Raw genomic sequence first — 13,462 nt, forward strand, 5'->3', positions numbered from 1 at the left:
CGCCACCAGGGAAGCCCCTATCCACTCTTTTTAAAATTTCCTTCCCATTTAGGTCACCACAGATCACTGAGTAGGGCTCCCCGTGCTAAACAGTAAGTTCTCATTAGTTATCTGTTTTATACATAGTAGTGTATATATGTCAATCCCAATCTCCCAATTCGTCCCGCCCCACTCCTTCCCCCCTTGGTAACCATAAATTTGTCCTCTACATCTGTGTCTCTATTTCTGCTTTGCCATTAAGTTCATCTGTACCATTTTTCCAAATTCCACATATAAGCAATATTATATGATATTTGTTTTTCTCTTTCTGACTTACTTCACTCTGTATGACAATCTCTAGGTCCACCCATGTGTCTGTAAATGGCACTATTTCGTTCCTTTCTATGGCTGAGTAATATTGCATTGTATATATGTATCACATCTTCTTTATCTATTCCATGTCAATGGTTTATTTTATTTTAAATGCTCATTCCCTAGCCCTTATCTGAGAGTTCTTTGATGAAATATATTTGAGGTGGGGCACATGTTTGTATTTTTAGAAAGCATGGTAAGTGATTCCTATGCCAACTAGGATTTAGAATCAGAGACTTGAGTTGGAATGAAGAAATCTGCTTCTAACCAGGTCTGCCATAACTTGCTACTTTAATCTTGAGCAATTTCCTGAAATCTACCTGAGCCTCTGTTCCTCGGTAATTTCTGTGGATAGTAATGACCATAACTACCTCCCAATGTCTCATGTAGAGAAAAAAAACTGACATTCCAGATTTTATAAAAGTGCTCCAGGGACTTCCCTGGTGGTCCAGGGGCTAAGACTCTGAGCTCCCAACGCAGGCGGCCCAGGTTTGATCCCTGGTCAGGAACTAGGTCCCACATGCCACAACTAAAAGTTCGCATGCTGCAACTAAAGATCCTGCATGCCACAACTAAAGGTCCCACACAATGCCAAGAAGATTCCACGTGCCACAACTAAGACCCAGCACAGCCAAATAAATACTTTTTTTAAAAAAGTGCTCCAAAACTGTGTCATATAAACAATGAGTTATTGTTATTATCAAATCCAATGGTCACCTTATTTTACTCAACAGTTTACCAGCGTTAGACTCATTTGGCCTCTCCCTTTTTGAAACACTGTCTTCTCATGGCTTCTCTGACATGACACTCCCCTGGTTCTCTCACCTCAGGGACTGCTCCTCTTCCATGTTGTTTTCTGGTTTCCGCCGCACTGTTGGGGCTTTAAATGTTGGACCATCCAGGGCTCGGTCAGGGTTCCCCTTGTTTTCTCTATATACACTCTCTCCCTTGGCAATCCCATCCAATTTCATGAGATCTATGATTTAACATAAGCATCTCTGTAGTCATGACTCCCAAAATTTACATCTCTAGCCCTTGTGTCTATTAGCTGTCTAAGTGCCTACTTGACCTCTCCATTTGGAGGTCTAAACTATCTCAAACTGAACATGTCCGAAAGAGAATTCCTGATTTCCCCTCCCCAAATTGTTGCTCCCTAATCCTCTCCATTTCAGTATGTACGTGTGTATGTGATTTATTACAAGGAATTAGCTTATTTGACTATGAAGGCTGTCTAAGCAAGTCCAAAATCCATGGGACAGGCAGTCAGGAAGGGAAGAACTGGCAGGCTCACACTTCGAACTTCATAGACACAAAGTGAAGGCATTACGTTCTCTCTCTTTCTTTTTATTTTATTTATTTTTTTAACTTCTTGGCTGCACCATGTGGCATGTGGGATCTTATTTCCCTGACCAGGGATCGAACCTGCACCCCCTGCAGTGGAAGCACAGAGTCTTAACGGCTGGACGGCCAAGGAAGTCCCCTCTCTCTTTCTCAAGCCATCTGACAATGGGCCAATAATCAAGTCAGTCCATGGACATTCCATGCTCCCTACCATCCGATATTGTCAAGCACAGGAACAACCTCCTCAGAAAATCTACTCAAAGATTTCTGAGTCTATCTCCCTCACTTGCTTCTGGGCCACAGACTTTAGTAAGGTAGCTTGGTCAGTGAATATGGCTGTCCCCAGACATAGATTTTCTTTTTCACATATGATTTGAGTTGCATGGATAGAAAGGGCCACAATAGACCAAAAATTTTCCTGTTGCAGTTAATTTGCCTCTCTGAATTATTCACATGGTTCCCTTGGCTCCCAATTGCATAAGGTACTGTTTTAAAGACAAAACTCTTTTTTCTTTACAATCCATGAGTTGTGGGATTTTTTTCCCTGTAAGCTTCTTATCCTAAAATGCTTTTTTGAGTTAAAAAAAAAAGAAAAACTTCAAATACAATTTCTCTCTTGAGACACAATTTAAGATACGAAATGCTTAACAATATCTCTAAGGAAAAGATTTTTTACTGAGATAAAATTGACATATAATAATTCTATATTAGTTTCAGGTGTACACATAGTGATTCAAAATATGTAAATATTGCAAAGTGATTACCACAATAAGTCTAGTTAAAATCCATCACGGGACTTCCCTGGTGGTCCAGCAGTTAAGACTCTGTGCTTCCACTGCAGGGGGCACAGGTTTGATCCCTGGTCAGGGAACTAAGATCCCACATACTGCATGGTACACCAAAAAAAACAAAAAAATCCATCACAAGACATAGCGACAAATTTTTTCTTATGATAGAAACTTTTAAGATCTACCCTCTTCATGGGACTTCCCTGGCAGCTCAGTGGTTAAGAATCTGCCTGCCAATGCAGGGGACATGGGTTTGATTCCTGGTCCAGGAAGATGCCACATGCCGTGGAGCAACTAAGCCCGTGCGCCACAACTACTGAGCCTGCGCTCTAGAGCCCGCGAGCCACAACTACTGAGCTCACGTGCTGCAACTACTGAAGCCCGAGCACCTGGAGCCTGTGCTCCACAACAAGAGAAGCCATCACAATGAAAAGCCCGCGCACCGCAATGAAGAGTAGCCCCTGCTCGCTGCAAGTAGAGAAAGCCCACACCCAGCAATGAACACCCAATGCAGCCAAAAAAAACGATCTGCTCTCTTAGCAACTTTCAAATATACAGTACAGTATTATTAGCTATAGTCATTTAAGTCCCCAGGACTTATTTCTTTTATAACATGAAATTTATACCTTTTTACCACCTTTACTATTCCACCCACCCTTCAATCTTCTCATATGTAAAGAGAGAATAGTAATATATATCTCACAGGGTTATTAAGAGGCTTAGAAGAGTACAGTGTCTAGCATTTGGTAGGTGCATAATAATGATAACTGTTACTAATAAATGATTTTTGCAGAATTTGCAATTTTATTTATTTATTTTTAGGCTGTACCGTGCAGCATGTGGGATCTTAGTTCCCTGACCAGGGATTGAACCCATGCCCCCTGCATTGGGAGCATGGACTCTTAACCACTGGACCACCAGGGAAGTCCCAGAATTTGCAATTTTAGAAATCCTTGATGTACATGAGAATTATCTGGGAAACTTTTAAAAGTTGTTGATGCCTGGGCTTCACCCTGGAGATCGATTTACTTAGTCTGGAGCCTGGGCCTTTTAAAAAATTTTTATACAATTTATGCACATCATTATTTACAGTAGATTCCTTTCTGTTAGCCAAAACTGGAAAGAAGCAACTAGCAATGCATGAGTGGTTACACAAACAGTGGTATCTCCATAACACAGAATACCACTCAGCAATAAAAAGGAACAATGTACTGTTAACATGCAGCAACTTGAATGGACCTCAAGGGCATTATGCTGAGTGAAACAAAGCCAATCTCAAAAGGTTACTATACTACTCAAAATAACTATACAGTACTACCCAAGGTAATCTACAGATTTAGTGCAATCCATATCAAAATACCTATGGCATTTTTCAGAGAACTAGAATAAATAATCCTAAAATTTATATGGAACCACAAAAGACCCAGAACTGCGAAAGCAATCCTGAGAAAAAAGAACAAAGCTGGAGGTATAACCCTTCCAAACTTCAGACTATACTACAAAGTTACAGTAATCAAAACACTGTGGTATTGGCATACAGACATATAAATCAATGGAACAGAATAAAGAGTCCAAAAATAAACCCACACACCTACAGTCAATCTACGACAAAGGAGACAAGAATATACAATGGAGAAAAGACAATCTCTTCAACAAGTGGCATTGAGAAGCCTGGACAGCTACATGTAAAGGAATGAAACTAGAACATTTTCTCACACCACATAAAAAAATAAGCTCAGAATGGATTAAAGACCAAAGTGGAAGACATGACACCATAAAACTCCTAGAATAAAATACAGGCAAAACATTCTTTGACATAAATCTTAGCAATATCTTCTTAGATCAGTCTCCCAAGGCAAAAGAAGTAAAAATAAACAAATGAAACCTAATCAAACTTAAAAGCTTTCACACAGCAAAGGAAACCATCAACAAAACAAAAAACAACCTATGGAATGGGAGACAATATCTGCAAATGATGTGACTGACAAGGGGTTAATATCCAAAATATACAAAAAACACATACAGCTCAGTAACAAAAAAACAACCACCCAATCCAAAAATGGGCAGAAGACCTAAATAGACATTTCTCCAAAGATGACACACAGATGACCAACAGGCCCATGAAAAGATACTCAACATCACTAATTATTAGAGAACTGCAAATCAAAACCACAAGGAGGTATCACCTCACACCAGTCAGAACGGCTATCATCAAAAAGTTTACAAACAATATATGCTGGAGAAGGTGTGGAAAAAAGGGAACTCTTGTACACTGTGGTGGGAATGTAAATTGGTGCAGTTACTGTGGAAAACATTATGGAGGTTCCTCAAAAAACTAAAATAGAACTACCACATGATCCAGCAATTCTACTCCTGGGTATATATCCGAAGAAAACAAAACCACTAAATTGAAAAGATACACACACCCCAATGTCACAGCAGCATTGTTTACATTTGCCAAGATATGGACCTAAGTGTCTACCAACAGATGAATGGATAATGAAAATGTGATATATATACATATATATATATATGTATATAATGGAATATTACTCAGCCATAAAAAAGAATGAAATTTTGCTATTTGCAACAACATGGATGGACCTGGAGGGTATTATGCTTAATAAAATAAGTCAGACAGAGAAAGACAAATACTGTATGATATCACTTATATGTGGAATCTAAAAAAATAAAACGAATGAATATAACAAAACAAATAGACTCAAAACAAACTAGTGGTTATCAGTGGAAAGAGGGAAAGGGGAAGAGGCATTATTGGGGCAGGGGATTAAGAGATACAAACTATTATGTACAAGCTACAAGGATATATTGTACAGCATAGGGAATATAGCCAATAAATTCAAATGGAATATAACCTTAAAAAATAAAATAAAATTTCAAGAGGGAAAAATATTGCATACAACTACACACAGGCACAAGCATGCACAAAGGAGTGTAAATAAAACTGGCAAAATCTGAATAAGGTCTATGGATAGCACCTTTTGATATTATACTATAATTATCTAAGATGGTACCATGGGGAAAACAGGGTGAAAGGTACACAGGGTTTCTCTGTACTGCTTTTGCAATATCCTGTGAATTTATAATTATTTCAAAATTAGAAGTAAAAAAAAACAAAAACTCTTTTGCACGCAACAACTTGCATAGATCTTAAGGGCATTATGCAGAATGAGGAAAACAATCTCAAAAGACCACATATTGTATGATTCCATGTATATAAAATTCTCAAGGGACTTCCGTGGTGGCACAGTGGTTAAGACTCTGTGCTCCCAATGTAGGGGGCCCACGTTCAATCCTTGGTCAGGGAACTAGATCACACATGCATGCTGCAACTAAGAGTTCACATGCCACAACTAAGGAGACTGCATGCCGCAACTAAGGAGCCCTAGAGCTGCAACTAAGACCCGGCACAACCAAATAAATAAATAAATTTTTAAAAAATTCTCAAAATGACAAAAATATAGAGATGCAACACAGACTAGTGCTTTTCAGAGGCTAAACGTTAAGTGGGGGGGAAAGGGGTACATGTGATTTTAAGAAGGTAGCATATGGAGGATCTTTATGATTATGGAATAGTTCTGTATTTTGATTGCAGTTATGGTGGTAGGAATGTCCATAGGTGATAAAATGTCATAGGGCTATACAAACACATTGTATCAATTTCCTGATTTGGATATTGTACTAAATTTAACCAAAAATGTAACTATTGGGAGATACTAGGTAAAGGGTACACAGGACCTCTCTATACTATGTTTGCAACTTTCCTGTGAATCTGTATTTCAAAATAGTTTCAAAAGAATAAGACCTCCAGGTGATTTATATGCATACACATTTTTGGAAATACTAACCCTTTTTGCTAACTCAGAAATATTAAATGAAGGGGAATAGAATTATGATTTGCTCAAATTGTTAACAATCTAGTCACCTGGGGAGATAATTTTTTTTTTTAAGCCCAGGCTCCAAACTAACTAAATTAGATTCTGACACAATGATTCTCAGATCCTGGGGCCTGAGATTCTGCATTTATAACAAGATGTCGGTGAGTAGCAAAGAACAACTACTGTCAAGAAGGGAGCACCACTACACTGAAATGATGTAGTACCACATAAGTAGATGCTTTTGTTAATATGTATAAGAAAACTCATAATTAATCTACTTGTTTTCTTTTATCTCCTCACCAAAGTAGTAATAGCAACTACCACTGGAAAGCATTATGAGGTTCCAAGTTGTTCTGAAAAATGAAATGCATTTGCAAATACAAGCAAATAAAATCTTTTACAAGTATTTCCATAATCACCAAGTACATCTGCACTGGGAGGAAGGGTCCTAAAGGCACTAAACTAGCCTTCAGAGACACAGAAGAGAGCCATGGAGAGACAAGTGTAAGTCATCCTTATACTAACTGGAGGTGGGAGGAAGAATCCTTAGCTCTAAATCAGCCAAGCTATGAGAATAATGAGAACTGCTAGGAGCCGTCTCTAGCTAACGTGTGTCTGCTAGTAGCCACACCCCTCCCTAATCGCTCCATTCCCCTGCCCCTCACTCCACACCCATAACTCTGATCCACAGTGAGGGAAACGAGTCAGATGCACAGAGAGAAACAGGAGGGAGAGAAATTGAGCAATTGTTTAATTGTTCTAGTCATTTCTACCAATCCATCTTCCTTTCTCAGTTATCATGATTTTTAAAATAATGTTTTACTTAGATGAAAGTAATATATGTACTTTTTTTTAAGTTACATCGTTTTATTAGGCTTCTAATACACAACAGCAGTTTTCTTGCTTTAGCCGTCCCCATACCCAGTTTCTGGCCCCCAAGGCAATCCAACTCTTTTGGTCCTGATGCTTTCCTAGTTACTTTTTTATAGTTTCTTTTTTTTTTCTATGTATTTCTAAACAGCATGATTATAGGGAAACTTCATTTTTCAAATTCAGTTATCTTTTATTGGCATTCTACTCTTGATCAAAAGTGTTTAGATATCTTGTACCTCCATCTATTTCCAGGGAACAACTTCCCTCCACCACACACACACACACACACAAACACACACACACACTCCCTCCCTACGCAGTTTTTGTTGTTTTGGGTTTTTTTGGTTAAACAAGTATTTAGTATTTATATAACAACTTTGTAAATAACTATTACTCTCACCTGAGCCATTTCGTTTCTCAATGCACTTTTAATTTTCCCTGGAGTTAATAAGTACTTTCTTTGGCTTAATTTTCTAATTCCTTTCAAGCTCTATACCGTAACTGCTTTAAAAAAAATAGCAGGTACTCTACTGGATTAACTATTTACTTACTTTTTTTAATTAATTAATTAATTAATTTTAAATGGATTTTTGGCTGTGCTGGGTCTTCGTTGCTGCGCACAGGCTTTCTCTAGTTGCGGCGAGCGGGGGCTACTCTTCGTTGCAGTGCGTGGGCTTCTCAATGCGGTGGCTTCTCTTGTTGAGGAGCATGGGCTCTAGGCATTCGGGCTTCAAGAGTTGTGGCGCGTGGGCTCAGTAGTTGTGGCTTGCGGGCTTAGTTACTCCGTGGCATGTGGGATCTTCCCGGATCAGGGATTGAACCCGTGTCCCCTGCATTGGCAGGCGGATGCTTAACCACTGAGCCACCAGGGAAGTCCCTACTTACTTAATTTTTAAATGTAAACATGTCTGGGATCCTCCACTTTCCTGCTCTAATCTGGGTTATTTTTATTCTAGGCCTACTACAATACTGTGTTCTGGGAATTATTTTTCCCATCATCCTTGGAATTCACACTTTTCTCTTATGTTGTGTTCTCTATTTACTGAGGCCCCTAAATTCCTTCCTTGATTCACTCCCTTATTTTAATGGAGTACATTCTCCAGAGCTTTCTGAAGAAGAGCACATTGGCATAAGGATTCTGAAGTCTTTCTTGTCTTCTACCCTGACATTTGATTGGTAGTACAGTAGCTATAGAATTCTAGATTGGATTTCAGTTTTCCTTGGAATTCTGAAGGCGTTGCTTTCAAAATTTCCAGCTTTCCTCTCCTTTGAATGTGATCTGTTCCCCCTCCCCAACCCTAGAGTTTTAGAATCTTCTCTTTAACGATAATATTCTAAAACTTCACAATGCTTTTTGTTTGTTCGTTTCATTCATTTCACTAGGCACTCAATGAACCCTTTCAATCTGGAGACTCATGAACTTCTCTTCTGAGAAATCTTTATTTTTTTTCCCTTGATTATTTCCTCTCTTTTCTGTTCTTTTTGGACCTCCTTTATTTGAATATTGGACCAGCTCAAATGATTCTATGTTTTCTCTTCTTATTCAGTTCTTTTTTTCTACTTTGACGATGTCTTCAACTTTATCTCCCAAAGCTTCTATCAATTTATTTTTTTGTACAGCACAGGGAAATATAGTCATTATTTTATAATAACTTTAAATGGAGCATAATCTATAAAAATATTGGGGACTTCCCTGGCAGTCCAGTGGTTAAGACTCCAATGCAGGGGGCACAGGTTCGATCCCTGGTTGGGGAACTAAGATCCTACATGCCGCACAGCGCAGCCAAAAAAAAAAACAAGTCTTATAAAAATATTGAATCACTATGTTGTATTCCTAAAAATAATATTGTAAATCAACTATACTTCAATAAAAAATTTAATTTTTAGTTTAACTAATACCTTTTTAATTTCTAAAAACTCTTCCTTGACTGCTGAATATTTATTTTTAGAGCATTTTTTTCTCATTTCATAGATTCAATATCATCTTTTGCTCCTTGGATTATCTCTTTTCTTGTAAATTTTTTTAATGTTTGTTTTATTTTCTCTTTCATGTTAAATGCTTTTCCCAAATCTCTCATGGTCCTTGGGTACTGTCCATATTTAAGCATAAGGCATGAAAAAGATAGTTGGAAGCGAAGCGTGGGCTTGTGATTAGGCTGGGACACAGGTGTTTACCTGGGTGCCCACCTTCCCTACTGCCAATATCTGTAAGTTTTTTTTCCTTGGATTAACTGGTTTCCCAAAAGAAGAACCATCCCATTTCTAAGCCTGAAAATCAGTCTTCTGACAGCTGTGTGAGGGGAAGAGGCTAGAGTCTAACCATTAACTCTGCAAACTTTCCCTCAGCTCCCACTCTCAGTTCAGTTGGACCTCCCTTCCCTTTGCTGTTTCTCATATTTCCAAATCCAGTCTCTGAGACAACCTCTCTAAAGAGTAAACTTTCAATCCTAGAGGCTTGCCTTGTTCCACTCAGGCTGCTATAACAAAGATATCCTAAACTGAACTTTAAACAACAAACATTTATTTCTCACATTTCTTTTTTTTTTAATTAATTAACTATTTTTGGCTGCATTGGGTCCTCGTTGATGCACACAGGCTTTCTCTGGTTGTGGCAAGTAGGGGCTACTCCTTGTTGCGGTGCGCAGGCTTCTCATTGGAGTGGCTTGTCTTTGTTGAGGAGCACGGGCTCTAGGCATGTGGGCTTCAGTAGTTGTGGCACGTGGGATCAGTAGTTGTGGTTTGTGGGCTCTAGAGCTCAGGCTCAGTAGTTGTGGCGCACGGGCTTAGTTGCTCCACGGCATGTGAGATCTATCCCAGACCAGGGCTTGATCCCAAGTCCCTTGCATTGGCAGGAGTATTCTTAACCACTGCGCCACCAGGGAAGTCCCTATTTCTCACATTTCTGGAGGCTGGGAAGTCTAAGATCAAGATGCCAGCAGATCCTTGCAAGTACACACCTCAGGATGGAGGCACTATGGATCCACTGGCAAAGAAAATCTTTAAAGGAGGTTTAGCAGCTGAACTTGTGGACATTTTTGGAGCATATATTTTATTTAAAAAGATAAACACAAGCCAAGATTTCAGGCAAACAATGAGGAAGAAATTCCCCTTCATCTTGGAAGTTTATTACAAATCCATCGAACACTCTGGAATGTACGGAATCAGAGAGCAAGATCAAGAAAAGTGGCTGAACAGCAAAAATTAGGAATTTGACCATGATCAAGGTTTGCCCTATTTCACAGTATCAGGCAAAATTAAAATACCAAAGTTGATATGGATGCATTTTAGAATATTTAAGGTTAAATGTAAATTCTAACTAAGTCAGAGGTTTTGTTCTTTGGACTAACTGTTAAAAAACTGATGGAAGGTTTGTTTATTATGTTATAAATGAAGTTTTGTTTACTACTCAAAATAAAGTGCTTCTCCTTAAAAAAAAAAAGATGCCAGCAGATTTGGTGTCTAGTGAGAGCCTACTTCCTGGTTCATAGATTATGTCTTCTCACACTGTGTCCTCACATGTTGGAAGAGACAAGGGAGCTCCCTTTGGGCACTAACCCCAAACATGAAGGCTCCACCCTCATGACCGAATCACTTCCCCAAGCCCCCACCTCCTCATAATATCATATTGGGGGTTTGGATTTTAACATATGAATTTTGGGGGGACACAAATGTTCAGTTCATAACAAGGCCTTAACTGCTTTCTTATGTAGACTTTCATGTTCATATAGACTTTCTCATATTTTCAGTCCCACTCATACCCATACCTGTTGTGTATATTTTGAGCCTTTCCAGCATACTGCTGTGAAAATTGGCTTGCTCCTTGGAATTACCCTGTTATAGGCAGTTAGATTTGAGAAAATGAAAAACAGCCCTGCTGGCAATCAGACAGTGATATTGCTCCAGAACGTAAACTATGTTTCCAAGGGACATGAAGAAGGTCACATAAACAGCATTTCTATACAATGCGATACCACAGCTGCAAAAATGACTAACAATCTTTTCTTCTAAGTGATTGCTGCATTGTTACCAATGACATCCCTGGTCTGGCTTTTTTCTTTCAGTTTCCTGAAAAAAGATTTCTGAGATATCCAATTGCTGAAAGGCCCCCATTTCTCAACCATATCCAATCCAAAGATGGCACCTCTCTTCCCTAATCCCTCTTTAGAATCATGCAGCAAAAACCCTACCCTATAAGAATTCCTTCCCAATTCTCCCTTCCTGAGATGCCTCCAAGATTCCTCTGGGGTGTGTTCTCCCTTGCTGCAGAAAACTAAACAAACATAACTTTAACTCCAGGTGTGTTCCTGATGATCTCTGGTGGGTAAACATTGACAAAATTCAGCTTTCTGTGGTCTGCTGAATTAGTTAAGTCTTGTGTATCTAATTTCCAGGTTCTAAATATTGCTGAGCTCTCTCTCTGAGGCGGCCATAAGTTGGATCCCCCTTTTCCACTAGCTGTGAGCCAACATTCTAGTGCCCAAAATTGTTTAAATTAGATTTCTATCAGTTACAGCAAGTTCCTGAGAGTGTTAATGGCAGAAAATCCTCAAACGAATAAATCTGAGATAGCATCTCCCACCCTACGCATATAAGCCATGACACTGAGTCCTGAGCATATAAGTGTATCTCCAGACCAAGTCCTTCTACAAAGCATTAGATCTGCCTACCAAACTCCATCTGTATTGTCAAATTCAGCAATATCAAAACCTAATTCATCCTCCTTTGCCACCACACTTGCTCCCCCTCCTGCATTCCCTATGCCAGTTAATCTACCATCTAATCAGACACTAGAAATTCATTCTATATTATATTATAATATTTCCTCTTCTTCATCTCCAAACATCCTATTATCACCAGGTTTGACAAATTTACCTCCTGAATACTTCTTGAATTTGTCCAGTTCCTCTGTCGTTAACACTACTGTCCTGTTTCAAAGTCTTTATCATCTGCCACCTAGAATAATACAGCTTCTAACTCTTTTCTCTACCTCCTGGGAAGCAACCCTTATTCCATACTGTTGTTGCTAGAAGTCACCATTAAAATGCAAATCTGATGTTTATGCTACCACTTATCAATGGCTTCCTACTGGCTGCAGGATAAAGTCTAAGCTCCTTATCAAGACAAACAAAATCCTCCCAGATCTGGTCCCTGTCCATTTTTCTAGTCTAAAATCACATTCAATTTCAAATTTAACGCTTTATTAAAAATACCAAACGTGTTGTTTCTCATCTCCTTTGTACATGCATTCCCTCTGGCCAACAAACTTCTCCTTCTTTGTCACATGGCTGATTCCTACTTATCTTCCAAGAAGCCCTGCCTACCCTGCACTCCCCAGCTTAGGTAACATTCGTTTAACCCAGAAGACTATCAGGTTCTCATGGGTAACGGCTTTCTTTTATTCTACTTTGTATTTCCCAGTGAGTAGCATAAACACAGGCACATAATATGCATCCTATAGATAATTGTTATCACTTAAAATAAGATGTTGTAACTATATGATATTTTATATAAGCCTCATGGTAACCAGAAAGGAAAAACCTGTAGTAGATACACAGAAGATTATGATAAAGGAGTCAAAGCATACTGCCATAAATATTTATCAAATCACAATGTAAGACAGCAAGAGAGGGCTCAAGGAACAAAGGATCTACAAAAGAGTTGGAAAACAATTAACAAAGTGGAAATAGTAAGTTCTTACCTATCAGTAATTACTTTCAACATAAGTGGATTAAATTCTCCAATCAAAAGACATGGAATGGGAGTTCCCTTGTGGCCTAGTGGTTAGGATTCCAGGCTTTCACTGCTGTGGCCCAGGTTCAATCCCTGGTAGGGGAACTGAGATCCCGTGAGCCAGAAGAGTTTCACTTTAGCTTTAAGGACACACAGAGGCTAAGAGTGAAGAGATAGAAAAAGATATTCTAAACAAATGGTAACCAAAAAAAAGCAGGAACAGACTTTAGATAAAATAGGCTGTAAGCTAAAAATGGTCAAAAGAGACAAAGATGGTTATTATATAAAGATAAAAGGGTCAATTCATCAAGGAGATACAGCGATATTAAATATTTATGCACCCAACATCAGAGCACCTAAATGTATAAAGCAAATACTAACTGAACTAAAATAGAAATAAACAGCAATACAGTAATAGTTGGGGACTTTAATACCTAACTCTCAGCAGTGGATAATCCTGACAGAGAATCAATAAAGAAA

General features: G+C 38.7%; 1 pseudogene; it reads left to right on the plus strand.

Annotated features, from left to right (window-relative positions):
• The first annotated feature begins 10,226 nt into the window (after window positions 1-10,226).
• On the plus strand, window positions 10,227-10,457 carry LOC136122928 (protein CEBPZOS pseudogene; annotated as a pseudogene).
• Window positions 10,458-13,462: the final 3,005 nt, after the last annotated feature.

Source organism: Phocoena phocoena, chromosome 4 (genome assembly GCF_963924675.1).
Source record: "Phocoena phocoena chromosome 4, mPhoPho1.1, whole genome shotgun sequence".
NCBI lineage: Eukaryota > Metazoa > Chordata > Mammalia > Artiodactyla > Phocoenidae > Phocoena > Phocoena phocoena.